Source organism: Protopterus annectens, chromosome 14.part0 (assembly GCF_019279795.1).
Source record: "Protopterus annectens isolate FY-2018-M chromosome 14.part0, PAN1.0, whole genome shotgun sequence".
Classification (NCBI taxonomy): Eukaryota; Metazoa; Chordata; order Ceratodontiformes; family Protopteridae; genus Protopterus; species Protopterus annectens.
In genome coordinates this window covers 374,227,951-374,240,838 of record NC_056748.1, presented here as the reverse complement: position 1 = coordinate 374,240,838, position 12,888 = coordinate 374,227,951, and positions in this window count along the sequence as shown.

The following is a 12,888-nucleotide window of genomic DNA, read 5'->3' as shown; positions in this document are numbered from 1 at the left end:
TATTTTCAATGCTTTTTTATTTGTGTTCAAATAACACTGTTAAAATGTTTTCATGTTTCAGATGATTGTATTATGTTTTTAAACAATGTCCTCATGTTTTAGTAGTAGTTTTCAGTTTGTGTTCAAATGGATTTCAGTTTATGTGTGTTCAGGTAACACTTTCAATATGTTCTTATGTTTCAAACAATGTTATTAGTTATGATATAACATGTACCAGTTTCAGTTATGTTTTTATCTCTGTTTAGATAACACTGGCAAAAGATATTCTTTTGGTTTAGTTAGTTTCAGAATATACATAGCTATTTTTAAATGTTCAGTAGATGCTAATATAAATATCAGTCAAGTTTCAGAGTATAGCATTCATATTCAGTTATGTGGTAAGTATACTACATTTCAGTCAAATCTCACTTCACATTATTCAGTCATTAGTTAAGGGTAAGATGACAGTCTTATTTGTACATTATTCAGTCATCAGTTAAGGGTAAAGTAACAGAATTATTTTTTGTTACAGGCTTATTTAAATAATAGGTAGTAATAGTAATAGTCAAGGCATTGTACATTTTAGTCAAATCTCAAAATACTTCACATTATTAAGTCATTAGTTACGGATAAAGTAATAGACTTATTTGTAATTACATTATTCAGTCATTAGTTAAGGGTAAAGTAACAGAATTATTTTACAGGCTTATTGTTATTCAATGCACTCAAGGCATAACAGGGCAGGCTTAATTTGTTAATTAGTTTATACATTACAGTGCACGTTTACAAATTGCAGTGCACTTTACATTAGTCAAGAATTAAGGACACTAACAGACAATGCAAAGTTATAGACTTAAAATACAGAAAGTGTAGGTTTTAGTAAACTATTATAGCTCATAAATATTCATAAAAGTTAAAAAAGGTAAGTAGCATTAGAAAATAAATTTAAATAAAATGTGTAGTCACAAGTTAATACAGAATATAGTAATTATGCTTCAAGACCATTTATAAAGTTATCTTTTCAGTGGAAATTTCAATTAGTCTTCAAAAATAGCCATCATGCTTGATAGGCTATACGTAGCATAAAAGCTAAATACAGTAGTTAGTAATATAAATGTAAGGTAAGTACAGAAGTAGGTCCCAATTGACTTTCATCAAGGGACCTCAAGGGCAACTGTTAGATCAGGGTTTTTCATTTTACAGACATTAGACAGGCTAAAAGAATGAAGCAAGCTAGAAATGGTGTTTTATTTCTGCATAGATTTTAGAAAGCAGAAACAAAACATCTTCCACTGAATGTTGACCTTGCTGAAATAGCAGTTTGTCAAGGGAAGACTGCAGAGAGTACTTATGTTATTTTCTCAAAAAAAGAATCAAGAAATAAGTTAAGCTAAAAACAAGACGTAGCCTGAAGATCAAGGATTAGGTGGTGGATATAGTCAATAGAGGAAAATTACTGAAAAAGAAAATATAATATGCTGTGTTCAGGATAGCAGGACAGTTAAGATTAGCAAGGTAATTCGACCTGTTACTTCAGAGAAGATGTCTAGCACTCAAGCATGAGTACAGAGACTATGTCAGTTTATTTATGTTGTTCAGGACAATCAGAATAATATACAGCAACTTGAATTGTCTATCAGAACTGTTAATGGAGACAGTATTTCAGATGTTGTAAACATCTAATAAAACCTTATTAAATAAACTACAGTGTTTAGAGAATTTATGCTGAACAGTGCACAAGATTTGGTTCATAAGGGAGAGACTGACACCTATTAAAGCACGAGCTTGGGTAATTAAGACTTTGTTTCAGTCTCATGGCATACAGTGTTTCCAGCTAACTATGGTAAAGTACTGTCATATCTAATCTTACAGTAGACATCAGAGTCTTTACAAAATTGTCACTTCTACTAATTCAAGAATCCACAACCTTGGTAATAATTGATACAACAGTCCTCTAAACAAAGTGGTATGCTTTCAAGATTAAATTTCCATTAAATTGTCATTGTTATGTAGAAAAATACTGTATGGTCAAGAAATAACTGTGGTATACCTGCTCATGCCAACAGCTACTAAGAATAATGCAGACAGTAAGGCAATTCTTGTATTGTGAAATGCAAACCACAACTAAGTTTTAAATACATAAATGTGTTCATAATACCTTTGCAGGAAGTCAGTTGTGAAAGTAAAAAAAAATGTGTATGCTTGTGCTCTAAGGGTTTAGTGTAAGTGTAACATATTTTCCTGGCGTTTGAAAGCATAGTGTGGCTTGCTTATGGTTTCATACTGATAAGGCATCTTTTTTGTGCCTTTTGAACAGCCCACAGTGTATGCTTGTGGCGGATTAGTACACAAACAGCTTTGCTAAACCCCAACTAACTGTGACTTTAATGTACTGCTAGTTCTTCAACATGGTCAGGGCTCAATGAACACTCACGAGCTTCCATTAGGGTATGTAAAGTTAATTAGAGTTGCCAGCTGTGCTTGCTCACAGTGTGAGTTTTTTGTAGCACTACAGTTTCTGCCTTTGGATGATTAGTAAGCTTATATCGGCAAAATCACCTAAACCCCAACTCATAGGGACTTTCTCTGAGCGTGCCTGTTCTTTATTGAACATTTAAACTGTAAAAAAGGTTTATGCAGCACCACCTAATCGCTTACCCTTACCATTGGATTATTTTATTCTAACTCTACTGTTAAAAGCCAGTAAACTGCTTTAAAAAATACACCGTCTCTGAGTGTGCCTGTTCTTTATTGAACATTTAAAGTGTAAAAAAGTTTTATGCAGCGCCACCTAAGCTTACCCTTACCAGCGGATTATTTTATAATTCTAACTCTAATGTTAAAAGCCAGTAAACGGCTTTAAAAAATACACCATCCACGTGGAGACTCTTAAAGGGCCAGGGCTAAACGTACCTCCCTTCAGCGGTGCTCAATGCTGATAGCTTTTACTGATTGGCTGCACTGAAGCTGAATTACTTACATGCACCCTAAGGTAGCAGTCCCTTATGGATGCCACTTAGAACCCCTTAAACTTATTGTGGTAACTGTGCTATGAACTGCTAAATACTTTTTCTCTGTACTGCACTATGATACATTACCCCACATTGTAAAGTGTAGTGTCCCACTGTAACCTCACATAGTGTCCTATTCTACCATTGTATTTACAGACATTGTTTTACTTATTTTTATACTGCTGCAGTTAAGTAGACTGGAATTGTTTTTAACTGTTTCCTTTATTTATACTGCTATAACAAAGGGACATATAACTATTGCATTATAGAGTTTTGCATTGCTGCTACCAAAGATTTAGAAATGTTTCATTGCTAACCAGAAATACTGTCTCTGTGAATGATTAGTCTAATTTGAAATTCTTAGGTTTTTGGAAATGTATACTTGATATTGATATATTTGTCTTTGGGAATGATTAGTGTTATTCTGAGTATTTATACCTTGCTTTGTGATAACTCTTGTTTCTCATCTCTACCTTGTCTCTCTTGCCTCCTTAAGTTACCCTGCTCATCCTGTGTTTCCAGCACTAGTCAGTAGGAATCTTAAGAACCCTCTCCAAATATCGTGGGTCACCTCATTTGCATAACTACCCTACAATCCCTCTCTCAAGGACACCAGTAAAGTATGTCTGCTGAATAATGCCTACCAGAAAGACTTTCTATTATTGTACCAATAACACAGGTGTTAAAGCCAGTCCTGAGCTAGGATAGCCAGCAGCCTCTACCCCACTTCTGTATCTTCAGTACCTCTCTCCTCCTGTAAACCTGAAATGCTGTTTTATTTATGCATACATTTTAGAAAGCAGAAACAAAGACTTTTCCACTGAATGTTGACCTTGCTGGCTAGGAAATGGTGTTTTATTTATGCATACATTTTAAAAAGCAGAAACAAAGAATCCTTCACTGAATGCTGACCTTGCTGAAATAACAGTTTGTCTAGGGAAGATTGCAGAGAGTACTTGTTATGATTTTATCTTTAAAAAAGAATCAAGAAATAAGTTAAGCTAAAAACAAGATGCAACCTAAGGATCAAGGATTAGGGGGTGGATATAGTCAATAGAGGAAAATTACTGAAAAAGAAAATATAATATGCTATGATCAGGATAGCATGCTTTAATAGGTGTCAGTCTCGAAATAAAAAGGATGTCAGACCATACATTTCAGTACTCATAACAGTTTCACAGTATCAGGGTTTAAAAGGTTAAAGGTAATAGCAAGCCTTTGGAGTTTGGATTTTTAAGAAAATAGCAGAATTCTTGTTATGTCAAAATTAAGTGTTGTGTTTGCCTACAGACTTGTAAGAGCTTATGTTTATTTCATGCAGAAAAATGTATATTTATTTTTATGCAGAAAAATGTAAATAAAGTCAACACAGCAGGCAATGCTGCCAGTTTATAGTTGTTAAAGCTGCATTTCCTGCAGAAAATGTAAATAAAGTTAGGGCAATAAGCAATGCTCTCAGATTATAATTGTTAAAGATGCAAATGTTATTTTAAGGACCTGATACTAAATACAATCAAGCAAGAAATGAAAAAAAGAGGTTTAAAAGGCATAACTATAAAAAGGACACTTCAGCATTAAAGCAGGCCTTATTTCAATTCATCAGTGACTGGAACAATACAAAGCAAAACTTGGAAAGTTTCTGTGGGACAGAAATTGACTGTCTATGTGTTTCAGTTATTTTTTCAATGCTTTTTTATTTGTGTTCAAATAACACTGTTAAAATGTTTTCATGTTTCAGATGATTGTATTATGTTTTTAAACAATGTCCTCATGTTTTAGTAGTAGTTTTCAGTTTGTGTTCAAATGGATTTCAGTTTATGTGTGTTCAGGTAACACTTTCAATATGTTCTTATGTTTCAAACAATGTTATTAGTTATGATATAACATGTACCAGTTTCAGTTATGTTTTTTTTTATCTCTGTTTAGATAACACTGGCAAAAGATATTCTTTTGGTTTAGTTAGTTTCCAGAATATACATAGCTATTTTTAAATGTTCAGTAGATGCTAATATAAATATCAGTCAAGTTTCAGAGTATAGCATTCATATTCAGTTATGTGGTAAGTATACTACATTTCAGTCAAATCTCACTTCACATTATTCAGTCATTAGTTAAGGGTAAGATGACAGTCTTATTTGTACATTATTCAGTCATCAGTTAAGGGTAAAGTAACAGAATTATTTTTTGTTACAGGCTTATTTAAATAATAGGTAGTAATAGTAATAGTCAAGGCATTGTACATTTTAGTCAAATCTCAAAATACTTCACATTATTAAGTCATTAGTTACGGATAAAGTAATAGACTTATTTGTAATTACATTATTCAGTCATTAGTTAAGGGTAAAGTAACAGAATTATTTTACAGGCTTATTGTTATTCAATGCACTCAAGGCATAACAGGGCAGGCTTAATTTGTTAATTAGTTTATAGATTACAGTGCGTTTACAAATTGCAGTGCACTTTACATTAGTCAAGAATTAAGGACACTAACAGACAATGCAAAGTTATAGACTTAAAATACAGAAAGTGTAGGTTTTAGTAAACTATTATAGCTCATAAATATTCATAAAAGTTAAAAAAGGTAAGTAGCATTAGAAAATAAATTTAAATAAAATGTGTAGTCACAAGTTAATACAGAATATAGTAATTATGCTTCAAGACCATTTATAAAGTTATCTTTTTAGTGGAAATTTCAATTAGTCTTCAAAAATAGCCATCATGCTTGATAGGCTATACGTAGCATAAAAGCTAAATACAGTAGTTAGTAATATAAATGTAAGGTAAGTACAGAAGTAGGTCCCAATTGACTTTCATCAAGGGACCTCAAGGGCAACTGTTAGATTAGGGTTTTTCATTTTACAGACATTAGACAGGCTAAAAGAGTGAAGCAAGCTAGAAATGGTGTTTTATTTCTGCATAGATTTTAGAAAGCAGAAACAAAACATCTTCCACTGAATGTTGACCTTGCTGAAATAGCAGTTTGTCAAGGGAAGACTGCAGAGAGTACTTATGTTATTTTCTCAAAAAAAGAATCAAGAAATAAGTTAAGCTAAAAACAAGACGTAGCCTGAAGATCAAGGATTAGGTGGTGGATATAGTCAATAGAGGAAAATTACTGAAAAAGAAAATATAATATGCTGTGTTCAGGATAGCAGGACAGTTAAGATTAGCAAGGTAATTCGACCTGTTACTTCAGAGAAGATGTCTAGCACTCAAGCATGAGTACAGAGACTATGTCAGTTTATTTATGTTGTTCAGGACAATCAGAATAATATACAGCAACTTGAATTGTCTATCAGAACTGTTAATGGAGACAGTATTTCAGATGTTGTAAACATCTAATAAAACCTTATTAAATAAACTACAGTGTTTAGAGAATTTATGCTGAACAGTGCACAAGATTTGGTTCATAAGGGAGAGACTGACACCTATTAAAGCACAAGCTTGGGTAATTAAGACTTTGTTTCAGTCTCATGGCATACAGTGTTTCCAGCTAACTATGGTAAAGTACTGTCATATCTAATCTTACAGTAGACATCAGAGTCTTTACAAAATTGTCACTTCTACTAATTCAAGAATCCACAACCTTGGTAATAATTGATACAACAGTCCTCTAAACAAAGTGGTATGCTTTCAAGATTAAATTTCCATTAAATTGTCATTGTTATGTAGAAAAATACTGTATGGTCAAGAAATAACTGTGGTATACCTGCTCATGCCAACAGCTACTAAGAATAATGCAGACAGTAAGGCAATTCTTGTATTGTGAAATGCAAACCACAACTAAGTTTTAAATACATAAATGTGTTCATAATACCTTTGCAGGAAGTCAGTTGTGAAAGTAAAAAAAAATGTGTATGCTTGTGCTCTAAGGGTTTACTGTAAGTGTAACATATTTTTCCTGGCGTTTGAAAGCATAGTGTGGCTTGCTTATGGTTTCATACTGATAAGGCATCTTTTTTGTGCCTTTTGAACAGCCCACAGTGTATGCTTGTGGCGGATTAGTACACAAACAGCTTTGCTAAACCCCAACTAACTGTGACTTTAATGTACTGCTAGTTCTTCAACATGGTCAGGGCTCAATGAACACTCACGAGCTTCCATTAGGGTATGTAAAGTTAATTAGAGTTGCCAGCTGTGCTTGCTCACAGTGTGAGTTTTTTGTAGCACTACAGTTTCTGCCTTTGGATGATTAGTAAGCTTATATCGGCAAAATCACCTAAACCCCAACTCATAGGGACTTTCTCTGAGCGTGCCTGTTCTTTATTGAACATTTAAACTGTAAAAAAGGTTTATGCAGCACCACCTAATCGCTTACCCTTACCATTGGATTATTTTATTCTAACTCTACTGTTAAAAGCCAGTAAACTGCTTTAAAAAATACACCGTCTCTGAGTGTGCCTGTTCTTTATTGAACATTTAAAGTGTAAAAAAGTTTTATGCAGCGCCACCTAAGCGCTTACCCTTACCAGCGGATTATTTTATAATTCTAACTCTAATGTTAAAAGCCAGTAAACGGCTTTAAAAATACACCATCCACGTGGAGACTCTTAAAGGGCCAGGGCTAAGCACCTCCCTTCAGCGGTGCTCAATGCTGATAGCTTTTACTGATTGGCTGCACTGAAGCTGAATTACTTACATGCACCCTAAGGTAGCAGTCCCTTATGGATGCCACTTAGAACCCCTTAAACTTATTGTGGTAACTGTGCTATGAACTGCTAAATACTTTTTCTCTGTACTGCACTATGATACATTACCCCACATTGTAAAGTGTAGTCTCCCACTGTAACCTCACATAGTGTCCTATTCTACCATTGTATTTACAGACATTGTTTTACTTATTTTTATACTGCTGCAGTTAAGTAGACTGGAATTGTTTTTAACTGTTTCCTTTATTTATACTGCTATAACAAAGGGACATATAACTATTGCATTATAGAGTTTTGCATTGCTGCTACCAAAGATTTAGAAATGTTTCATTGCTAACCAGAAATACTGTCTCTGTGAATGATTAGTCTAATTTGAAATTCTTAGGTTTTTGGAAATGTATACTTGATATTGATATATTTGTCTTTGGGAATGATTAGTGTTATTCTGAGTATTTATACCTTGCTTTGTGATAACTCTTGTTTCTCATCTCTACCTTGTCTCTCTTGCCTCCTTAAGTTACCCTGCTCATCCTGTGTTTCCAGCACTAGTCAGTAGGAATCTTAAGAACCCTCTCCAAATATCGGCGGGTCACCTCATTGCATAACTACCCTACAATCCCTCTCTCAAGGACACCAGTAAAGTATGTCTGCTGAATAATGCCTACCAGAAAGACTTTCTATTATTGTACCAATAACACAGGTGTTAAAGCCAGTCCTGAGCTAGGATAGCCAGCAGCCTCTACCCCACTTCTGTATCTTCAGTACCTCTCTCCTCCAACCTGCACAGATACCCCTTTTGTCTTACACCCACTGTTCCTTGTTGTCTACCAACTTACTCCATCATACAAGCCTGCGATTCTTGAACTGTCCACTAGGTGGCACCCTTATTCCAGCCATAATCTCCTTCTTACCTTTCTCTCATGGCCAGCTACTTACTTTACTTTCTTCAGTTCTGTAGTCCCTGAATTGCTATTTAGTCCTCTCATTTTTACCCTCCACTTCTACTGTCTACATCCACCTTTCTAGCCCCTATACTATTCCAACATACCACCTGGAGTTAGTCCTGCTGATTGATTTCGCTAACTGCTTCAGTATCTGTTTCTAGCTGCTCCATTCGACCTGTGGGCTCACTCCGCTCCCCTCCCTACCCTCAATTCCCACCCACCCCCAGGGGTACTACCCTTATACTTACTAACCACACATCTTCCTCTTACCATTACTCTCTAAACACACTTCTTCCTCCTCCTACCATTACTCTCTATTAACACTCTTCTATTACCCAACTTCTCTCATATCTACCCTCTCACCACTCCCCTTTAATCATACCACACCCTTCTCCCTTCTTTCATCCACACTCTTTATACTTCTATATTCTACCAACAGACAATCTATACTTATTCATCCAATGTATAAACCACCCACCCCATCTTATCACTTACTCTTATTCACATTCTCACTAATACCTCCTTTAATCTTCACCTACCTACTAACCTCCTTTGAACACCCACTATGTCCACACCTAAACTACCCTAATAAGGAAACCAACTCTCCATCCCTTCCTCTCCTTTTTATTCATACTAATATAACATCTTCACCCAACTACATACTTCCAAAGTATCATAGAACAACTACACATAAAATGCAACAATCTAAAGCCTACTTCTATACAGCAGATTCCCTAACCCAAACTATCTAAGTCCACTACTCTCATTAAAGGATGGTGACACCCACCCTAACCCAGGCCCAACAACAACTCCATAACTCTCCATAACCACAAACAATCACCAACTCATGCCCTCTCTAAACCATCTAACTCCCTCTTAATAGCTCATCTTAATATACGTAGCATTAACAATAAAGTAACTCAACTCCAAGCTGTACCGGAAGTCTACTCCTTTGATGTTCTCTGCTTAACAGAAACATGGTTAAAACCTGTAACCAAAGACAATGAAATCATCCCACCTGGATATAATATCCTGAGACTTGACCGAGTAGCCAAGAAAGGTGGTGGGGTTGCTATTCTATATAAGTCTAGCTTACAGTTAACCACTTATGACTGTAAACTACCTCTAGACTCCAATGCAGAAATTCTTATCTCCAAACCTCATCTTAACAATGCCAAATCCATCTAAATTATCTGTATGTATATACCACCTGGTAACAACACTGCCACCATGGAAAATATCATTTGTTGGCTTTCCCAACACCTGCCCCAAGAAACCATAATCCTAGGCAATATAAACATTGATTGGAACTGCTACTGTAGCAGCCTCCCTACAACCCACATTAACCTATATGGTTATTCACAAACCATTACCTCCCCCACCAGGATAAATAAATCAAACAAGAAAGCAAGCTTATTAGACTGGATTCTCATAAACCATCATCCTCATATTTATGATTCTGGAACCCTCCCTGATGATATAAGTGACCAGTTACTTACCTACATCATCAGGCATAAAACCAATACTCCCATTCCAACATATGTCAGAAACATCAGATCTAAAAAGAACTTTAACCCTGAGCTACTCCAAATGGAACTAAGAGCTTGCAGCTGGTCTCCCTTACAACATCTCCCTTTAGAAGAAGCCGTTAATTACTTTAACTCTAACTTCCTTGCCATTCTTAACCACCATGCTCCAACCAGATTAATTAGAATTAAAACCAACTCTGAACCATGACTGTCAAAAGAAACCAAACACAAATATATCTTAGAAATAAATTTTGGGGAAAATGGAGAATGACTAAAAACCCTGTAGACCAACAAACCTTTAGACAGTTAAGAAATGATACCAAGAAAACTATAATTTCCGATAAAAGAAACTACTACCTACAATCTCAACAAGCTAACCAAATCAACCCACAAAAAATTTGGACTAGCATTAACCAACTACTCCATCCAGGTCAATCCACTACTCCAAACCCTCAAAATACTGACCACAAAAATCCAATGAATACAGCCAATGCTTTCAATACCTTTTTTACTAATACTATTCAATCACTAGCTAGTCAGTGATCACCTAATAACTTCACTCTACCTTCCTATAAATCAACCTCACCCTCTCCTTTTCATATTCAACCTGTCCCAACAACATATATTCTGACCCTACTACAGAAACTAAAACCATGCTCTCCCTCAGCAGACCAACTACCTGCTGAATCCCTACAACAATCAGCCATAGCTATCACTTATCCCATTTCCATTCTGATCAATAGAACTATTACCGAAGGTTATATCCCTAGCTTATAGAAAATCTCCCATATTATCCCCCTCCATAAAAGTGGACACTCCACTGAACTCTGTAACTACCGCCCCATTGCCCTTCTCTCTCCTTTGGCAAAGATCATGGAGAAATGCATTCATAGACAGTTACTTGACCACTTATCCCAAAATAATTTACTTTCCAACTGTCAACATGGATTCAGACCTTCACATAGCAGTACCACTGCCCCTCTTTCCTTCACTGATTGTATCAATAAAAACCACAACCTTAACAATCTTTCTTCAGCACTATTTATTGACCTGTCTAAAGCATTTGACATGGTAAATTACCAGATTCTCATCAAAATACTTAAATCTCTGTCACTAGATACATCTTCCATAAAGTGGTTCTAGTCCTACCTAGATAAAAACAACAGGCTGTACTATGGCACAAGTCTTTATCCACCCTCCTGCCTGTTAACCTTGGTGTCCCTCAAGGGTCCATCCTAGGACCTCTACTTTTCTCCATATTTATTAATGACCTTCATCTAGCCATCCTCCAAGCCACATGCATACAATATGCTGATGACTACAAACTGATATGCTCACCCACTTCCTCTTCTGAACTTCACTATCTTACCCAGAAAGTATTTAACACAGTTGAACAATGGTTCACACAGCGGTGCCTTCTCCTACACCCCAAAAAACTAAACTCCTCCTCTTCTCTCCTACTCACAAGTCCTCTTCTTTTGATTTCTCAGTTATCTCCACCGATAAAACTATTATATCACCAGACCCAACCACCAAACTACTGGGTATCACCATTGACAACAATCTGAACTTTGATATCCATATCAACAATACTATAAAAACTGTCAACAAAAACTTGGCTCTCTCTATAGGATTAAAGCCTTCCTTTTACCTACAGCTAAAACCACTATAGCTCACACTCATCTAATCTCTACACTTCTTTATGCCTCACCCAGTTTTACTAAGCTATCTAAAAATAACCTCAGCAAATTGGAAATGTCCTACAATAACATTGCCAGATTTGCTACAAGCAACCCATTTAGAACCCACCATTACATTAATATAAAGCAGCTGGGATGGCTTGAACTACAAAACCTGATTAAATTCCACCAACTATCCATAGCCCATGACACTCTTTATAAAGCTTCCAATACTCCTATTCTATCCACACTCATCACCCCCTATAAAAATCTGAAGTCCTTAAGGTCATCTCACAAACGTCTAGTACATACCTCTAAACCAAACAACAAGGCTGGTGACTCTCTCTTCTCTAATACTGCTGGAAAAGCCTGGAATCTTTTCCCCAGTGAACTTTCCTCACTTCCCTCACTATCACTCTTCAAAAACAAATTGAAACTGTTCCTCAGAACACACTGGTTATGCCCCTGTACTAAGCCTGACTAGTTATGTGTCTCTTCATACTTTCCTGTACCTACCCTTTCTACTCATAAACTGTTATTCCTTCCTTATTGACCACAATACTATCTCCCTCTAGAACATTATATATTGTTCCAGTATGCTATATCATGCCTGCATTCTGTACTGCTAGGCTGTTGTCCTGTGCTAACCTGTAATATGCATTGTAAATATGATTCTTGTTTACTGTTGCTTATTTGTTATATGTTGTTTTCATTGTTCTGTCTTGGAGCTTATCTCCCCGGGCCTCTACTGAAAATGGACATGTATCCAGTTAGACTAGCCCGGTCAACAAATGTAAAATAATAAATAAATACAAATTTCAAAGGTAGTATCAGTAAGTAGCAGTATCTTGTTCTCTGAGTCCTAACATTCTTCCCTATTAAAATGCAAGTTCCTTAGCTGCATTATTACTTTTGTATTGTGCAGATTCATCCCTCTTGGCACTGTTAATATGTGAATGAAATATGCACTCATTGGCATTCATGAATTCCACAATCTGCACTGATTGTAGGGAATGTAAACATGGTGTAAGGACTACTTGATTGTATGCACATCCCTACTCTGCAAGGATGAGCACTGAGATGTGTTACCTGCTAAG